General features: G+C 40.6%; 1 pseudogene; it reads right to left on the bottom strand.

Annotated features, from left to right (window-relative positions):
- Positions 1–14694: 14694 nt before the first annotated feature.
- Positions 14695–15798, bottom strand: LOC100409618 (UV excision repair protein RAD23 homolog A pseudogene; annotated as a pseudogene).
- Positions 15799–18202: the final 2404 nt, after the last annotated feature.

Below are 18202 nucleotides of genomic sequence, written 5' to 3' on the forward strand. Positions count from 1 at the left end.
GTCCAAAGGCAATGAAGCAGAACAGTAAAGGCAGGGAGATTCCAAAATATTTAAGGTCTTGTGAGTCATGGTAAGGAGTTTAGATTTTTATCCTTAGTTCACTATATCAATAGAGTTAAACTATGAATGATTTTACATTTCAGTTCAGAAGTTTACATGATTAAGTGACAATTTCCTCACCCCTGTGATGGAGAACAAGCTATTGGAAGTAAATCTAATTATAGCCAAGTAAGTGAAAATATCTCTGCATCTGTTTTTCTAAAAACGTGTGGTTGAAATAATAACCTCAGACACTATTGATGTAAAGGAAAGAAACTGGCTTCTAATCTTTCCAAATGAAGTGTGTTACAATAGGAGAAAATAGGGAATTTGATTTAAAAAATTAAAACCACATAGTTTTATGGATTTAGTGATAAAGTCTTAGAAACTTTGAGCCAGGCAGAGGTAGTGAACCATTTATTAATTGCAATACAAAGCCTAAAGGCTTCACCATCTTGCAGTTGATCCTAATTTTTTGAAACAAATAAAAATCGGAGTCAGAGAAAGGAATTTGTATAGCCATTGGGGTCTCACCATTTGTATGGCCACTTCCTCACTCCTCTACCTGAGTCTCCTTTCTGTTCTGCTTTAGGAGGAAGGAACAATGAGTATTGTGAGAGTGGAACATGACCTTAGAAAAGGGCTAGATTCTAATATCTAATAGAGGAATAATGGAGGTGTGCAAACCTTGAAAATCTGCCATTTCATCTGTTTGATAAGGCTAATTAACAATCTCACATTACCATGTTACATAATGAATAAGGAACACCCTCTTCCCCAATATTTTCAAAGTTTGGGCTGTGGGAATAACTCATCTGAAAGGGCTTTGGTGTTGCTGCTGGTGAGTACCCTGCTGTACTTGCCAGGAAGCTAGAGATAAAAATTGCTCAGTTCTTGCCACAGATCTGGGTAGCTTTCCAATCATGAGGCTAGACCTCTGTTATCTATGGTTTTATTGTCAGTTCCAAAACTCCTGTTGAAACAGAATCTGCAATACAGCAGTATTGAGAGGTAGGACCTTTAAGAGGTGATTGGGTCATTAGGGCTCTATTCATGGATTAATGAGTTAATGACTTAATGGGTTATCATGTGAGGGAAACTTGGCTTTTTAAGAAGAGGAAGAGAAACCTTAGGTAGCATATTAGCAGCTCCCTCACCAAGTGATATTCTACGTCATTTTGGGACTCTTCAGAGTCCCTATTAGCAAGAAGGCTCTCATCAGATGTAACTCCTTGACCCTAGATTTCTCAGCCTCTTGGGTGTGAAAAACAAATTCCTTTTCTTTATAAATCACTTAGCTTCAGGTATTCTGTTAACAGCAACAGAAAACAGATTAGAATAGCCTCAATCTTGCAACTAAATAATTGGAATATGCAGGGGTAAGTATCTTTCAGTAAATTATTTGCAGTAGCCAGATACCTACTACTATTTTCCACACAGCCATTTCAGAATACCATTCTTATTTCTTTCACACTATTACTGGTGGTTGACTCATCAGGTGAAAGGTGTACAAAAGGAGTAATGGTGACAAATTATCAGCAGAAAAGGGCAGACCTTTAAGCTGTCACTTTTGAGTATTTCAATTACATGAGGGAGAGGAAAAATATTTTAAAAGATGCCAGAATCATGATTTAAACTTAATCAAAAATAGTTTTATTTAATTTTTAAAAAAAAATCTGATTAGTCTGCTATTACTGAAGGCTCTCTACATTTTTTTTTTAATTTTTTATTGGATTATAGGTTTTGGGGTACATGAGCAGAGCATGCAAGACAGTTGCGTAGGTACACACATAGCAGTGTGCTTTGCTTTTCTTCTCCCCTTCACCCACATTTGGCATTTCTCCCCAGGCTATCCCTCCCCACCTCCCCCTCCCACTAGCCCTCCCCTTTTCGCCCCAATAGACCCCAGTGTTTGGTACTCCCCTTTCTGTGTCCATGTGTTCTCATTTTTCATCACCCACCTATGAGTGAGAATATGCGGTGTTTCATTTTCTGTTCTTGTGTCAGTTTGCTGAGGATGATGTTCTCCAGATTCATCCATGTCCCTACAAACGAAACAAACTCATCATTTCTGATTGCTGCATAATATTCCATGGTGTATACGTGCCACATTTTTCCAATCCAGTCTATTATCAATGGGCATTTGGGTTGATTCCAGGTCTTTGCTATTGTAAACAGTGCTGCAATGAACATTCGTGTACATGTGTCCTTATAGTAGAACGATTTATAGTCTTTTGGATATATTCCCAGTAATGGGATTGCTGGGTCAAATGGAATTTCTATTTTTAAGGCCTTGAGGAATCGCCACACTGTCTTCCACAATGGTTGAACTAATTTACACTCCCACCAACAGTGTAAAAGTGTTCCTTTTTCTCCACATCCTCTCCAGCATCTGTTGTCTCCAGATTTTTTAATGATCACCATACTAACAGGCGTGAGATGGTATCTCAATGTGGTTTTGATTTGCATCTCTCTGATGACCAGTGACGATGAGCATTTATTCATATGCTTGTTGGCCTCATATATGTCTTCTTTCATAAAGTATCTGTTCATATCCTTTGCCCACTTTTGAATGGGCTTGTTTGTTTTTTTTCTGTAAATCTGTTTGGGTTCTTTGTAAATTCTGGATATCAGCCCTTTGTCAGATGGGTAGACTGCCAAAATTTTTTCCCATTCTGTTGGTTGCCGATCCACTCTAGTGACTGTTTCTTTTGCCGTGCAGAAGCTGTGGAGTTTCATTAGGTCCCATTTGTCTATTTTGGCTTTTGTTGCCAATGCTTTTGGTGTTTTGTTCATGAAGTCCTTGCCTACTCCTATGTCCTGGATAGTTTTGCCTAGATTTCCTTCTAGGGTTTTTATTGTGCCAGGTCTTATGTTTAAGTCTTTAATCCATCTGGAGTTAATTTTAGTGTAAGGTGTCAGGAAGGGGTCCAGTTTCTGCTTTCTGCACATGGCTAGCCAGTTTTCCCAACACCATTTGTTAAACATGGAATCCTTGCCCCATTGCTTGTTTTTGTCAGGTTTATCAAAGATTGTATAGTTGTATGTATGTTGTGTTGCCTCCGGTGCCCCTGTTTTGTTCCATTGGTCTATATCTCAGTTTTGGTACAAGTACCATGCTGTTTTGATTACTGTAGCCTTGTAGTATAGTTTGAAATCCGGTAGTGTGATGCCCCCCGCTGTGTTCTTTTTGCTTAGGATTGACTTGGCTATGCAGGCTCTCTTTTGGTTCCATATGAAGTTCATGGTGGTTTTTTCCAGTTCTGTGAAGAAAGTCAATGGTAGCTTGATGGGGATAGGGTTGATTCTGTAAATTACTTTGGGCAGTATAGCCATTTTCACGATATTAATTCTTCCTAACCATGAACATGGAATGTTTCTCCATCTGTTTGTGTCCTCTCTGATTTCGTTGAGCAGTGGTTTGTAGTTCTCCTTGAAGAGGTCTCTTACGTTCCTTGTGAGTTGTATTCCAAGGTATTTTATTCTTTTTGTAGCAATTGCAAATGGCAGTTCGCTCTTGATTTGGCTTTCTTTAAGTCTGTTATTGGTGTAGACGAATGCTTGTGATTTTTGCACATTAATTTTATATCCTGAGACTTTGCTGAAGTTGCTTATCAGTTTCAGGAGTTTTTGGGCTGAGGCGAGGGGGTCTTCTAGGTATACTATTATGTCGTCTGCAAATAGAGACAATTTGGCTTCCACCTTTCCTATTTGAATACCCTTTATTTCTTTTTCTTGCCTGATTGCTCTGGTTAGAACTTCCAGTACTATATTGAATAGGAGTGGTGAGAGAGGGCATCCTTGTCTAGTGCCAGATTTCAAAGGGAATGCTTCCAGTTTTTGCCCATTCAGTATGATATTGGCTGTTGGTTTGTCATAAATAGCTTTTATTACTTTGAGATACGTTCCATCGATGCCGAGTTTATTGAGGGTTTTTAGCATAAAGGGCTATGGAATTTTGTCAAATGCCTTCTCTGCATCAATTGAGATAATCATGTGGTTTTTGTTTTTGGTTCTGTTTATGTGGTGAATTACGTTGATAGACTTGCGTATGTTGAACCAACCTTGCATCCCTGGGATGAATCCTACTTGATCATGATGAATAAGTTTTTTGATTTGCTGTTGCAATCGGCTTGCCAATATTTTATTGAAGATTTTTGCATCTATGTTCATCATGGATATTGGCCTTAAGTTTTCTTTTCTCGTTGGGTCTCTGCCGGGTTTTGGTATCAGGATGATGTTGGTCTCATAAAATGATTTGGGAAGGATTCCCTCTTTTTGGATTGTTTGAAATAGTTTTAGAAGGAATGGTACCAACTCCTCCTTGTGTGTCTGGTAGAATTCGGCTGTGAACCCGTCTGGACCTGGGCTTTTTTTGTGTGGTAGGCTCTTAATTGCTGCCTCAACTTCAGACCTTGTTATTGGTCTATTCATAGTTTCAGCTTCCTCCTGGTTTAGGCTTGGGAGGACACAGGAGTCCAGGAATTTATCCATTTCTTCCAGGTTTACTAGTTTATGCGCATAGAGTTGTTTGTAATATTCTCTGATGATGGTTTGAATTTCTGTGGAATCTGTGGTGATTTCCCCTTTATCATTTTTTATTGCATCTATTTGGTTGTTCTCTCTTTTATTTTTAATCAATCTGGCTAGTGGTCTGTCTATTTTGTTGATCTTTTCAAAAAACCAGCTCTTGGATTTATTGATTTTTTGAAGGGTTTTTCGTGTCTCAATCTCCTTCAGCTCAGCTCTGATCTTACTTATTTCTTGTCTTCTGCTGGGTTTTGAGTTTTTTTGATCTTGCTCCTCTAGCTCTTTCAATTTTGAAGGTAGGGTGTCAATTTTGGATCTCTCCATTCTCCTCATATGGGCACTTATTGCTATATACTTTCCTCTAGAGACTGCTTTAAATGTGTCCCAGAGGTTCTGGCATGTTGTGTCTTCGTTCTCATTGGTTTCGAAGAACTTCTTTATTTCGGCCTTCATTTCGTTGTTTACCCAGTCAACATTCAAGAGCCAGTTGTTCAGTTTCCATGAAGCTGTGCGGTTCTGGGTCGGTTTCTGAATTCTGAGTTCTAACTTGATTGCACTATGGTCTGAGAGGCTGTTTGTTATGATTTCAGTTGTTTTGCATTTGTTGAGCAGTGCTTTACTTCCAATTATGTGGTCAATTTTAGAGTAGGTGTGATGTGGTGCTGAGAAGAAGGTGTATTCTGTGGATTTGGGGTGGAGAGTTCTGTAAATGTCTATCAGGTTTGCTTGCTCCAGGTCTGAGTTCAAGCCCTGGATATCCTTGTTGATTTTCTGTCTGGTTGATCTGTCTAGTATTGACAGTGGAGTGTTAAAGTCTCCCACTATTATTGTGTGGGAGTCTAAGTCCTTTTGTAAGTCATTAAGAACTTGCCTTATGTATCTGGGTGCTCCTGCATTGGGTCCATATATGTTTAGGATCGTTAGCTCTTCTTGTTGTATCGATCCTTTTACCATTATGTAATGGCCTTCTTTGTCTCTTTTGATCTCTGTTGCTTTAAAGTCTATTTTATCAGAGATGAGAATTGCAACTCCTGCTTTTTTTTGCTTTCCATTAGCTTGGTAAATCTTCCTCCATCCCTTTATTTTGAGCCTTTGTGTATCCTTGCATGTGAGATGGGTTTCCTGGATACAGCACACTGATGGGTTTTGGATTTTTATCCAATTTGCCAGTCTGTGTCTTTTGATTGGTGCATTTAGTCCATTTACATTTAGGGTTAATATTGTTATGTGTGAATTTGATACTGCCATTTTGATGCTAAGTGGCTGTTTTGCCTGTTAGTTGTTGTAGATTCTTCATTATGTTGAAGCTCTTTAGCATTCAGTGTTATTTTGGAATGGCTGGTACTGGTTGATCCTTTCTATGTGTAGTGCCTCTTTTAGGAGCTCTTGTAAAGCAGGCCTGGTGGTGACAAAATCTCTGAGTACTTGCTTGTTCGCAAAGGATTTTATTTTTCCTTCACTTATGAAGCTCAGTTTGGCTGGATATAAAATTCTGGGTTGAAAGTTCTTTTCTTTAAGAATGTTGAATATTGGCCCCCACTCTCTTCTGGCTTGTAGTGTTTCTGCCGAGAGATCTGCTGTGAGTCTGATGGGCTTCCCTTTGTGGGTGACCCGACCTTTCTCTCTGGCTGCCCTTAGTATTCTCTCCTTTATTTCAACCCTGTTGAATCTGACGATTATGTGCCTTGGGGTTGCTCTTCTTGCGGAATATCTTTGTGGTGTTCTCTGTATTTTCTGCAATTGAGTGTTGGCCTGTCTTTCTAGGTGGGGGAAATTTTCCCGGATGATGTCCTGAAGAGTATTTTCCAGCTTGGATTCATTCTCTTCGTCCCCTTCTGGTACACCTATCAAACGTAGGTTAGGTCTTTTCACATAGTCCCACATTTCTTGGAGACTTTGTTCATTCCTTTTTGCGCTTTTTTTCTCTGATCTTGGTTTCTCATTTTATTTCATTGAGTTGGTCTTCGACTTCAGATATTCTTTCTTCTGCTTGGTCAATTCGGCTATTGAAACTTGTGTTTTCTTCGCGAAGTTCTCGTATTGTGTTTTTCAGCTCCTTTAATTCATTCATATTCCTCTCTAAGTTATCCATTCTTGTTATCATTTTTTTGAATCTTTTTTCAAATCTTTTTTCAAGGTTCTTAGTTTCTTTGCATTGATTTAATACATGATCTTTTAGCTCACAATAGTTTCTCATCATCCATCTTCTGAAGTCTAATTCCGTCATTTCGTCACAGTCATTCTCTGTCCAGCTTTGTTCCCTTGCTGGTGAGGAGTTTTGGTCCTTTCTAGGAGGCGATGTGTTCTGGTTTTGGGTGTTTTCCTCCTTTTTGCGCTGGTTTCTTCCCATCTTTGTGGATTTGTCCGCTGGTCGTCTGCGTAGTTGCTGACTTTTCTATTGGGTCTCTGAGTGGACACCCAGAATGTTGATGATGAAGTATTTCTGTTTCTTGGTTTTCCTTCTACCAGTCTAGCCCCTTCGCTGTACGACTGCTGAGGTCTGCTCCAGACCCTGCTTGTCTGGGGTGCACCTCTAGCAGCTGTGGCACAGCGAGGGATGCTACCAGTTTCTTTTTCTGCTATCTTTGTCCCAGGATGATGCCTGCCTAATGACAGTCTTTTGGATATAGAGGGGTCAGGGAGCTGCTTGAGGAGACAGTTTGTACTTTATAGGGGTTTAATTGCTGAGCTGTGCACTCTGTTGTTCATTCAGGGCCGTTAGGCTGCTATGTTTGATTCTGCTGCAACAGAGCTCATTAAAAAACCCTTTTTTTTTTCTCTAATGCTCTGTGTTGAGGGGTTTGGGCTTTATTTTTGGATGTTCAATGAGGTGTCCTGCCCAGCTAGAAGGCAGACTAGCCCTGTTTGTCTGCCGAGGCTCCGCCCTGCTGTTGTGTGATTCGCCCTGTTCCTGCAGGCTCTGCTTTGGTCTCTGCCACGCCCTGCGGCGGAGTCTCTTCATTGTAGCGTGTTGCCTCAGCAACGGCAGGCTGCCAGCAGTGGGCGTGTATCTCAGTTGGGACGGGTTGCCTCGGCAACGGCTGGCTGCCTCAGCAGTGGGTGTGTATCTCAGTTGGGGCGGGTTGCCTCGGCAACGGCTGGCTGCGTCAGCAGTGGGCGTGTATCTCAGTTGGTGCGGGTTGCCTCGGTAGTGGTGGACGCCCCTCCCCCACAGAGCGTCTTGGACCGTCTGCTTGGGATAGTTTGAAATCGCGGTTTTGTTCGTCCCACTGGGTATCCCAAACGATCTGTTCCTGCAATCCCCTGGGCTGGCCTACTGTCCAAGTCTCGTTCAGTCTCAAGTCCAGCCCTCTCAAGTCTCAGGTTGCCGGTTCAACATGGCACCCGGACAAACGCGCCCTGTGGGGATTGCTGGGTAGGGCCGGCCGCCACCTTTCCGGCTGCCAGCTTTGCCAGGCAGACCTGCTGCCTGCCGTCCCGTGTCTTTTTTATACTTGGGAGTTTCCCTGTTCTGTGGGCAACAACGATCAGTCTGGAAATGCAGCTCTGACTCACCGTTTGCGGATTCAACGCGAGCTCCAATCCTGGGTTGTTCTCACAGCGCCATCTTGAGTCCTCCCCCGGCTCTCTACATTTTTAACATCTTTATTGAGATATAATTTATATAACGTGAAGTTATCTGTTTTAATATGTATAATTCAATGGTTTTCATTATATTTACAGGGTTGTACAACCATTACCATAATCTAATTATAGAACATTTTAATGACCCCACAAAGAAAGACAAAGTCTATTAGCACACACCCACCCCTCTACCCTAGCTCTAGGCAACCACTAATCTACTTTCTGTCTCTATAGATTTGTCTATTCTATACATTAAATATACAGTTGACCCTTGAACAACACAGGTTTGAATTGCTTGGTTCCATTTATATGTGGATTATTTTCAACCAAACAAGGATAAAAAATGCAGTATTCACAGGATGCGAAACCCATATATATGAAGGGCAAACTTTTCATATATGCAGATTACTGAGGGCCAACTATGAGACTTGATTATGTGTAAATTTGGGTATACTCAGGGAGTTCTGGAACCAATCTCCCATGTATACCAAGGGACAACTGTAAGTGAAATCATACAATATGTGGCCTTTTGTGACTGGCTTATTTTACTTAGCATAGTATTTTTAAGGTTCATCCATGTTGTAGCATGTATCAGTACTCCATTCTTTTTTAGGATAAACAATATTCCCTGGTATGAGCGTACCACATTTTGTTTATTCATGCACCAACTGATGGGCATTGAGTTGTTTGTACTTTTTGGTTATTATGGATAATATGTCTATGAACTTTTGTGTACGACTATGTGTGTGTGTGAGAGAGACAGGATCTTGCTCTGTTGCCCAGGCTGGAATGCAGTGGCATGATTATGGCTTACTGCAGCCTCAATCTCCTGGGCTTAAGCAATCCTTCCACCTCAGCCTCCTGAGAAACTGGGACTACAAGCATGCACCACAATGTCCATCTTATGTACAGCTTTTGGTGTGGACTTATGTTTCTAGTTCTCTTGAGTATATAGTAATTCTGTTTAACTTTTTGAGAAGCTCCCAAACTATATTCCAAAGTGGCTGCACAATTTTACCTTCTTATCAGCAAGGTATAAGTGTTCCAATTACTCAGCATCCTCATCAACATTTGTCATTGTCTTTTTTATTATAGCCATCCTACTGGATGAAAAGTGTTATCTCATTGTGGTTTTGATTTGCATTTTCCTAATGATTAATAATGCTAAGCAACTTTTCATGTAACTATTGGGCATTTGTTTACATACTTTGGAAAAACGTTGATTCAAATTATTTGCCTAGGTTATCTTTTTGTGGTCGAGATTTAAGTTATTCACACATAGTCTAGAAACTAGACCCTTATCAGATATATAATTTGCAAACATTTTCTCCCATTTTTGGATTCCGTTTTCGCTTTCCTGATAATTTTCTTTGGTGCACAAAAGTGGTTAATTTTAATGGAGTTCAATTTATCTTTTTTCCTTTGGCTGTTTGTGCCTTAGGTGTCATGTCTATGAAACCATTGCCTAATCGAAGACAACAAATATTTATGCCTGGGTTTTCTTCAAAGAGTTTTATAGTTTTAGCTCTTACCTTTAGGTCTTTGATCTATTTTGAGTGAATTTTTATATGTGGTGTGATGTAGTGGTCCAACAATTTTTTTGCATCTGATTATCCAGTTATCAAAACAACATTTGTTAAAAGGACTATTCATTTTCTCCATTGAATTGTCAGTGCCACTGTCAAAAATCAATTACTCATAGCTGTATGGGCTATTTTCTGGATTCTCAGTTTTGTCCCATTGATCTATATGTCCATCTTTATTTCACTACTATGTTGTGATCCTTACAGTGGCTTTTACTAAGGATTGAACTTGGGGAGTGTGAGTCTTCCAATTTTGTTTTTCTTTTCAGGATTGTTTTGGCTATTCTGAGTTTCTTGCATTTCCATGTCAATTTCTGCAGATTTTGCAAAAACAGCCAGCTAGAATTTGGCTAGATATTGTGTTGAATCTGTAGGTCAATATGGGGCATATTACCATCTTAACAATATCATGTCTTCCATGAACATGTAATAACTTTCCATTTATTTAGGTACTCTTTAATTTCATTCAACAATGTTTTGTAGTTCTCAGTCTACAGGTCTTGCACTTATTTTGCTAAACTTATTTCTAAGTATTGTACCCTTTTTGATGTTATTGTAAGTGGAATGTCTTTCTTGATTTCATTTTTGGATTCTTCACTGCTAAGGTAAAAATAACAGATTTTTCTGTTTTGCTCATATATCATGCAAGCTTGCCATACTTGTTAACTTGTTCTAGTACTTTTTTTGATGCATTCCTTAAATTTTTCACTATATAAGATCATGTCACCTGCAAATACTTTTACTTCCTTTACATTCTGCTTATTCTTTTTTTTTTTTTTCATTGCTAATGTTAGGACCTCAGGCATTATTGAATAGAAGTAGTGAGGGAGAGAGATCCAAGATGGCCGATAACAAGCAGCTCAGGGTTGTAGCTCCCAGTGAAAGGGCAGATAACGAGAGGACACCACACTTTCAGACAAATTTTTGTTGCTCACAGACCAGGATATTCCCAGCAGAGGAGCCCCACAGGTCACCAGCGTGACTCTAGTGACCGGCCCAGCGGTTCTTGGTGCAGAGTAAACAGGACTGGGTCCCCTTTTGGTTGACATTTGGAGCTCCAGGAAGGCAGAGTCACCTATTCAGCTGATTGAAAAAGGGACTCAAGAAGGAAGCCAGACCAGAGATTCCCGGGCAGAAAAGCACCATGAATCTTAATGCCACTCTTTTAGCCAGCACAGTGGGTTGCTCAGATTCTGGCGCTGGGAATCAACAAGTTGGACATCCATTCAGAGTCCTAATTTGAAAGTCAGTAATTACAAAGATGACAGGTGGATAAATTTACAAAGATGGGAAGAAACCAGCTAAAAAGGCTGAGAATACCCAAAAATCAGAATGCCTCTCCCTCTACAGGGGATCACAGTTCCTCATCAACAAGGGAACAAGGCCTGATGGACAATGTGTGTGTTCCATTAACAGATTTAGGCTTCAGAAGGTAGATAATAAGAAACTTCGGTGAGTTAAAAGAATATATTCTAGCTTAATGTAAAGAAACTAAGAACGTTGAAAAAAAGGTTTGACGAAATCCTAACAAAAACAGACAATTTAGAGAGAAATATAAGTGAATTAATGGAACTGAAGAATACAATACGAGAATTCCATGAAGTATGCACAGGTTTTAACAGTCTAATTGATCAAGCAGAAGACAGGATATCAGAGGTCGAAGACCAACTTAATGAAATGAAATGAGAAGATAAGATTAGAGAAGAAAGAGTAAAAAGGAATGAGCAAAGTCTCCAAGAAATATGGGACTATGTGAAAAGACCTAATTTACGTTTGATAAGTGTACCTGAATGTCATGAAGAGAATGAATCCAAGTTGGAAAATATTCTTCAGGATATTATTCAGGAAAACTTTCCTAACCTAGTAAGGCAGGACAATACTCAACTCCAGGTAATACAGAGAACACTACAAAGATATTCCTCAAGTAGAGCAACCCCAAGACATATAATCATTAGATTCACCAGGGTTGAAATAAAGGAGAAAATTTTAAGGGCAGCTAGAGAGAAAGGTCAGGTTACCCATAAAGGGAAGCCTATCAGACTCACAGCAGATCTCTCAGCAGAAACCCTGCAAACTAGAAGACAGTGGGAGTCAATATTCCATATCCTCAAAGAAAAGAATTTTCAACCCAGAATCTCATATCCAGCCAAACTAAGCTTCATAAATGAAGGAAAAATAAAATTTTTCACAAACAAGCAAGCACTCAGAGATTTCCTCACCAACAGGCCTGCTTTACAAGAGCTTCTGAAAGAAGCACTATACACAGAAAGGAACAACCAGTATCAGTCATCCCCAAAACTTACCAAAAGGTAAAGAGTATTTCCATAATGAAGAATCTATATCAACTAATGGGCAAAAAAGCCAGCCAGCATTAAATGACAATATTAAACTCACAAATATCAATGTTAATCTTAAATTTAAATGGATTAAATGCCCCAATCAAAGACACAGACAGGCAAATTGAATAAAAAGTCAAAACCCATCAGTACACTGTATCCAGATCCATCTCATAAGTAAGGACACAAAAAGACTCAAAACAAAGGGTTGGTGGAAGACTTACCAATCAAATGGAGAGGAAAAAAAGAAAAAAAACAGGAGTTGTAACTTTCATCTCTGACAAAATAGACTTTAATAGTAAGAAAGACTAAAAGAAACAAAGAAGGGCATTACATAATGGTAAAAGGATCAATGCAACAACAGGAGTCAATGATCATAAATATATATGCACCCAATACAGGAGCACCCAGATATATAAGACAAGTCCTTAATGACTTATAGGCTTGGACTCCCGCACAATAATAGTGGGAAACTTTGAGACCACATTGTTAATATTCAACAGGTCAACAAGATAGAAAATTAACAGGGACATCTATGATTAGAACTCAGACCTGGAACAAATAAAGCCAGTGAATATTTATAGAATTCTTCACCCCAGGTCCACAGAACATACATTTTTCTCAGTATCACATTACACCTATTTTGAAAGTGACCACATAATTGGAAGTAAATCACCCTTTACCATTTGCATAGCATTTTGCAGACTTAAATGAAATATTGATTGGTTGGTTGTTTTTTTCTTCCTTTATTTTTTCCTGTCTCTGCTATTAAGTACAATTATCGGCATAAAAGAGGTTTTTAATACCTATTTTTAGATTGCATTTCAGCCTGGGCAATAGAGCAAGACTCCTGTTCTCTCTCCCCCCTTTCTCTTTTTCTTTCTTTCTTTCAAAAAAAAAAAGGAGAAGAAGTAGTGAGACCAGAAGTCCTGTCTTAAGGAGATCCCCTGATCTTAAAAGGAAAGTATTCAGTATTTCACTATTAAGTATGTTACTAGCTATGAATTTTTGATTGGTGCTCTTTATCTTTTGAGGAAGTTTCCTTCTGCAAGTTTTTATTATGAACAGTGTTAATTTTATCAAATGCTTTTTTTGATTCTAATGATATGATTATGTGATTTTGATTTTATTGTATTAGTTTGGTATATTACATTGATTGATTTTCATATTTTATACCAACTTATTTTTCTAGGATAATCTCACTTGATCATGTTACTAGATTTGGTTTGCTAGTGTTTTTGATGACTTTTGTGTCTATACTCAAAGAATACTGGTCTGTAGTTTTCTTGTGATGTCTGTCAGATTTGGTATCAGCATAATACTGGGGTCATGTAATTAGTTGAAAAATATTCCTTTCGCTTATATTTTCTGCAATAGTGTTTGAAGAATTGTTGTGTTTGAAAAAGAAAAAAATTCGTAGGACTTGCCAATAAAGTCATCTAGGACTAGGGTTTTTGTGGGAGTTTTAAAATGATTAATTCAATCCCTTTACTTGTTATAAGTTTATTCAGATTTTCTATTTTATTTTTAGTCAGTTTTAATAGTTTGTGTCTTTCTAGGAATTTATCCATGTTTTTGTAGGTTATCTACTTTGTTGGCATGCTGTTATAGACTGAATTGTGTTCTCCTCTAAATTCACATGTTGAAGTCCTAACCCCCAATGTGACTGTGTTTGAAGATAAGGCCTTTTATGAGGTAATTAAGGTTAAATGAGGTCATAAGAGTGTGGCCCTACTCCAATGACTAGTTTCTTTATAAGAAGAGACCAGATCTGTGTGTGTGTGCACCTGCACACAGAGAAAACACCATGTAAGAATACAGTAAGAAAGTGGCCATTTGCAAGTCAAGTGGAGAGTCCTCAGGAGAAACCAACCCTGTCATCACTTTGATCTTGGACTTCAAGCTCCAGGATATGACAGAATAAATGCCTGTTGTTTAAGCCACCCAGTCTGTAGTATTTTATTATGTCAGCCCTACCAGACTAATATTCCATTTTCCTCAGTATTCTCTCTTTTTTTTTTTTTTGGTTTTTTAAACTTTATTCACTTCAAAACCTTTATTAGAGACACGGTTCTGTTCTGGAGTAAGGGTAGCCTTAACACTGAGCTGATGTTAGCCCTTCTCTAGGCTGGAGGCCAAGGCCAGACTGGGGAGGAGGCCTTGAACCTTTCAGGGCTCACCCCAGATGGAAAGATTTGGGCTGCTCCAATGGAGAATCAAATTTTGGGGCTCCAGCTTCCTGTCATCCTAGAAGAGGATGGGGTGGGGGGTCCTCAGGGATTCTTCGGAAGATGGAGAAGCAAGCATCCGCCTTTCCATCTGGTTGCAGGGAGCTGGGACAGAGGCCAAGAGGGGCCCATCTGTCACCTCCCAGTCCTGCCAGCTTCTCTGAGCAGGCTGGGCTGGGGAGGAGGATGGGGGGACAGCTGTCTTGCCTGGGTCTTCTCAGAGTGAGATGGGAACAAGGGCCACTTTAGGAGGACAGGAAGCTGGGCTTTTTGCTCACTTTTTTTTTTTTTACGGGTTTTTATTTTTTTCCACACTTCTTAAGAACATGAGTATATATTTATTTTATAAAACTTTTATGGAGTAGAGTTAGGGTGGGGGTTTGGGTCGCCTGGTCTCCTGGCATCACTCATTATCAAAGTTCTGACTCAAGAGGAAGTTGGCAGCCAAGTTTTCGTTTTTTTCACACGCGAAATAGGCCTGGATAACCAGGCTCTCTGGAAACCCCAGGGCCTTCAACCTCTCTATAGCTTCTTTCTCCTGCAGCATCATCTGGATGTAGTTCATAGGCGGGCCTCCTCTCCTATGGCACCCACCTCTGCCTCCACATCTGAGATGTCTGCCAGCTCTCCAGGGGGTTCGTTCAGCATCTGGATGAACTGCTCCTGGTGCCAGCTAATTTGCTGCAAAAGCTGAGGATTCTCCTGGCCCAGCTGTTGGTGCAGAGCGGGCAGCAGTGCAGGGTTCTGCTGAATCACCTGCCGCATGTTCTAGAACTGGGGCTGGTCCCGCAGGAACTCCAGGGGTTTCTCTCCTGCTGCTTCCGTGGCCAGCTGCTCAGATACCTGGCTCTCCTGGACAGAATCGTGTTCCGGCTCGGGGCTCCCAGGAATTCCCGTGAGCATATACTCCACTGCTCAGTGGGGGTTGTTTTAGCTGGCTCTCAGGGCAGCCACGACCCGTTCCCGCTCATAGCCCATGGACATGATCTCTGTGATCACCGTCTCATACTCAGAGCCCGTCACTAGCGTGGAGGCTGCATCTTCCTCTCGCCCGCTGCTACCTGAAGAGGGAACAGAGCCTGACACGGACTCTGGGGACGTCGTGGGGGTGGATTCATCCCACGGGCTCTTGTCCTGTCTGGCGGCAGGTGGGGGGTGGGACATGCCTGAGGTAGGGGCAGGCGGGAAGGATGTAGAGGACTCTGGGGCAGCTGTAGGTGAGGCCTCTGGGGGTGCTGAGGTACCCTGGCCAGCTTTGGTCTTGGTCACCATGATGATTACAAAATTCTTCTCATCAATATGATAGCCCCTGATGCGGACATCATCGCTCAAGATCTTGCTGGCATAAATAAGTTTCTGTCCAGCCATGGGGAAAGCATCACGACCTTTCTCAGCTTCTATCTTCTCCTTTAGTACCCTCACTGTCTCGTCGGTCTCCATGAGGATCTTGAAGGTCTGCTGCTGCAGTGTTTTGAGCGTGATGGTGACAGCCATGGCGGGGCCCAAGCAAACACTGCAGCCCCGGGATCCTCACACAACTCACGCTGCTGCCATTTTAGCGCCCAGCCACGCTGCATGCCGACCACTTCCAGGTTACTCAGTATTCTCTAATAATCCTTTTAGTTTGTATGAGGTAAGTGGTGATGTTATTACATTTCCAATTTTAATAATTTGATTCTCTTTTTATAACATTCCTTACTGCTTTCTGTTCTCTATTTCATTCTTTTATTTCTTCTCTTTTTATTATTTCCTTCTTTCTGCTTGCTTGGGTTTAGTTCTCTTTTTTTTTCTAACTTTCTAAGCGGTAACGTTAGGTTATTGATTTGAGAACTTTCTTCCTTTTATATATATGTACTTGCAACTATAAAGTTCCCTCTCAGCCCTGTTTTTGCTGATCTCATAAGTCTTGGTATATGTATTTTTCTTTATCTCAATGTACAGTAGTACTCTCTTACCCACAGGAGATACATTCAGGAACCCCAAGTGAACCCCTGAAATAAGATAGTAACAAACCATATTTGTAACAGCTACTGACTATAGGTGGGTAGCATATACAACATGGATATGCTGGACAAAGGAACCATTTACATTCCGGGAAGGACAGAGTGGGATGTGTGAGATTTCATCACACTACTTAGAAGGGTATGTAATGTAAAACTTAGGATTTATTTTTGGAATCTTCCATTTAATATTTTCAGACCACAATTGACTATGAGTAATAAACTGAGGAAAGCAAAATCACAGATAAGGGTGGACCACTGTATTTTCTGATTTACCTTATGGCTTTTCTTTGATCTGTTATTTCTTTGATCTGTTATTTAGGAGTGTGTTTTTTAACTTCCACATATTTGTAAATTTCCCAAGTTCCTCTTAGTTTCTAATTTTATTGCACTGTGGTGGAAGAATATGCTTTGTATAATTTGCTTTGTATAATTTTGATCCTTTTAAATCTATCAAAGCTTGTTTTATGGCCTTGCCTACAGTATATTCCAGAAAATATACCACATGCACTTGAGAAAGTTTATTCTGCTGTTCTTGGGTGGAGTGTTCTATTACGTCTAGTTGGATTATAGCATCATTAAAGCCTTTTATATCCTTTCTATACATTAAAACCTTTTATAGCCTTTCTATACATTATCCTTTGGTGAAGAGGGAGACCCAGACTTCTCAGATCAACTTCCCCTTTGACTATCATACTGCATTTCAATAGAAGAAAAGGTTGACTGACTGGCGCCTCTGGTTTTACCTTCCTATAGGTGACAGGCTAGGCCTTGGGGAAACTCTGCAGAAGGCACTATTTATACTTAAAACAAGATCAAACCAGAAACCTCTTCACATGTGAGTCCTGAAACTGTAAACTGGAACCCTTTCACATGTGATTCCTGAAACTGTAAACAGAAACCTTTTCACAAGTGAGTCCTAAAACTATGAACCTAAGATTCTTTCACCTGTAATATCTAAAGTATAAGCCTATATAAAGGCTGAACCTCCCTTTGTTAGAGGAGCTGGGTTTTGGACAAATTATCGCCCAGGCTCCCAGCCATAATAATAAACCCTTCTTCCTCCTGCAATCGGTGTTCGAGAGATCCGTTTCCCATGGCTGCTTCTGCTACATTTTTGGTGCATTGGCCGGGAAGCGAGTCTTGGATAGCAGACGGTGGGGGGAAAAAGTCTCTTAGGTGGTTTGCCTAGCCCTGTGGAGCATCCGTGCAAGGGGACTCCTGCTCACTGGGGTGATGCATCCTGAGAGCGCTCCCGGGCAGGTATTTACCTGGTGGAAGAGCCTCGCCAGAGCAGAGCAGGGAGGCCCTGCAGTGTGGATCCACCCAATGGCTGAACACCGAGGAGGAACCGGTATTTCAGAATTCTGGACACTGAATTTGGTAAGATGAAACCCGGGAAAGTAGCCCACCCCATTTTGGGTGGAAGCATGTGCTGATCATCCACGGGTGCCAGATTGGCACTTTTGAAGGTAGCTCTCTCTGTAACTAACCTTGTAAGCTTTTTGCTTATGGTTTTGAATTGGAAGGAGAGTGATTGGATGTGTGTCTGTGTGTGTAGATGTGTCCAACTGGACTCATCAGCCGTAAAAGGTATCAGACCCATTAGGAGGGACCTTGTGTGTTGAGTAATTTGTAAGAATTAGAGACAGCCACATAAGGCTGAGTGGAGAAGCCTCTGCCATCTGGGCGTTATGAAAGGACTGAAGTGAATGTAAATCGGAGAGTGCTTCGTGCTGCATTTTTACTGGGCGGGAACTGCTGTGAGTGAAATAGCACTCTCCTAGCTGTAGGAATTGTTTCTTTGAAGTGTTAATATGGGTCACTCCCATAGCAAGCCCACCCCTTTAGAAACCATGCTGAAAAATTTCAAGAAGGGATTTAGTGGGAATTATAAAGTA

This window comes from Callithrix jacchus, chromosome X, assembly GCF_049354715.1.
Source record: "Callithrix jacchus isolate 240 chromosome X, calJac240_pri, whole genome shotgun sequence".
Taxonomy (NCBI): Eukaryota; Metazoa; Chordata; class Mammalia; order Primates; family Cebidae; genus Callithrix; species Callithrix jacchus.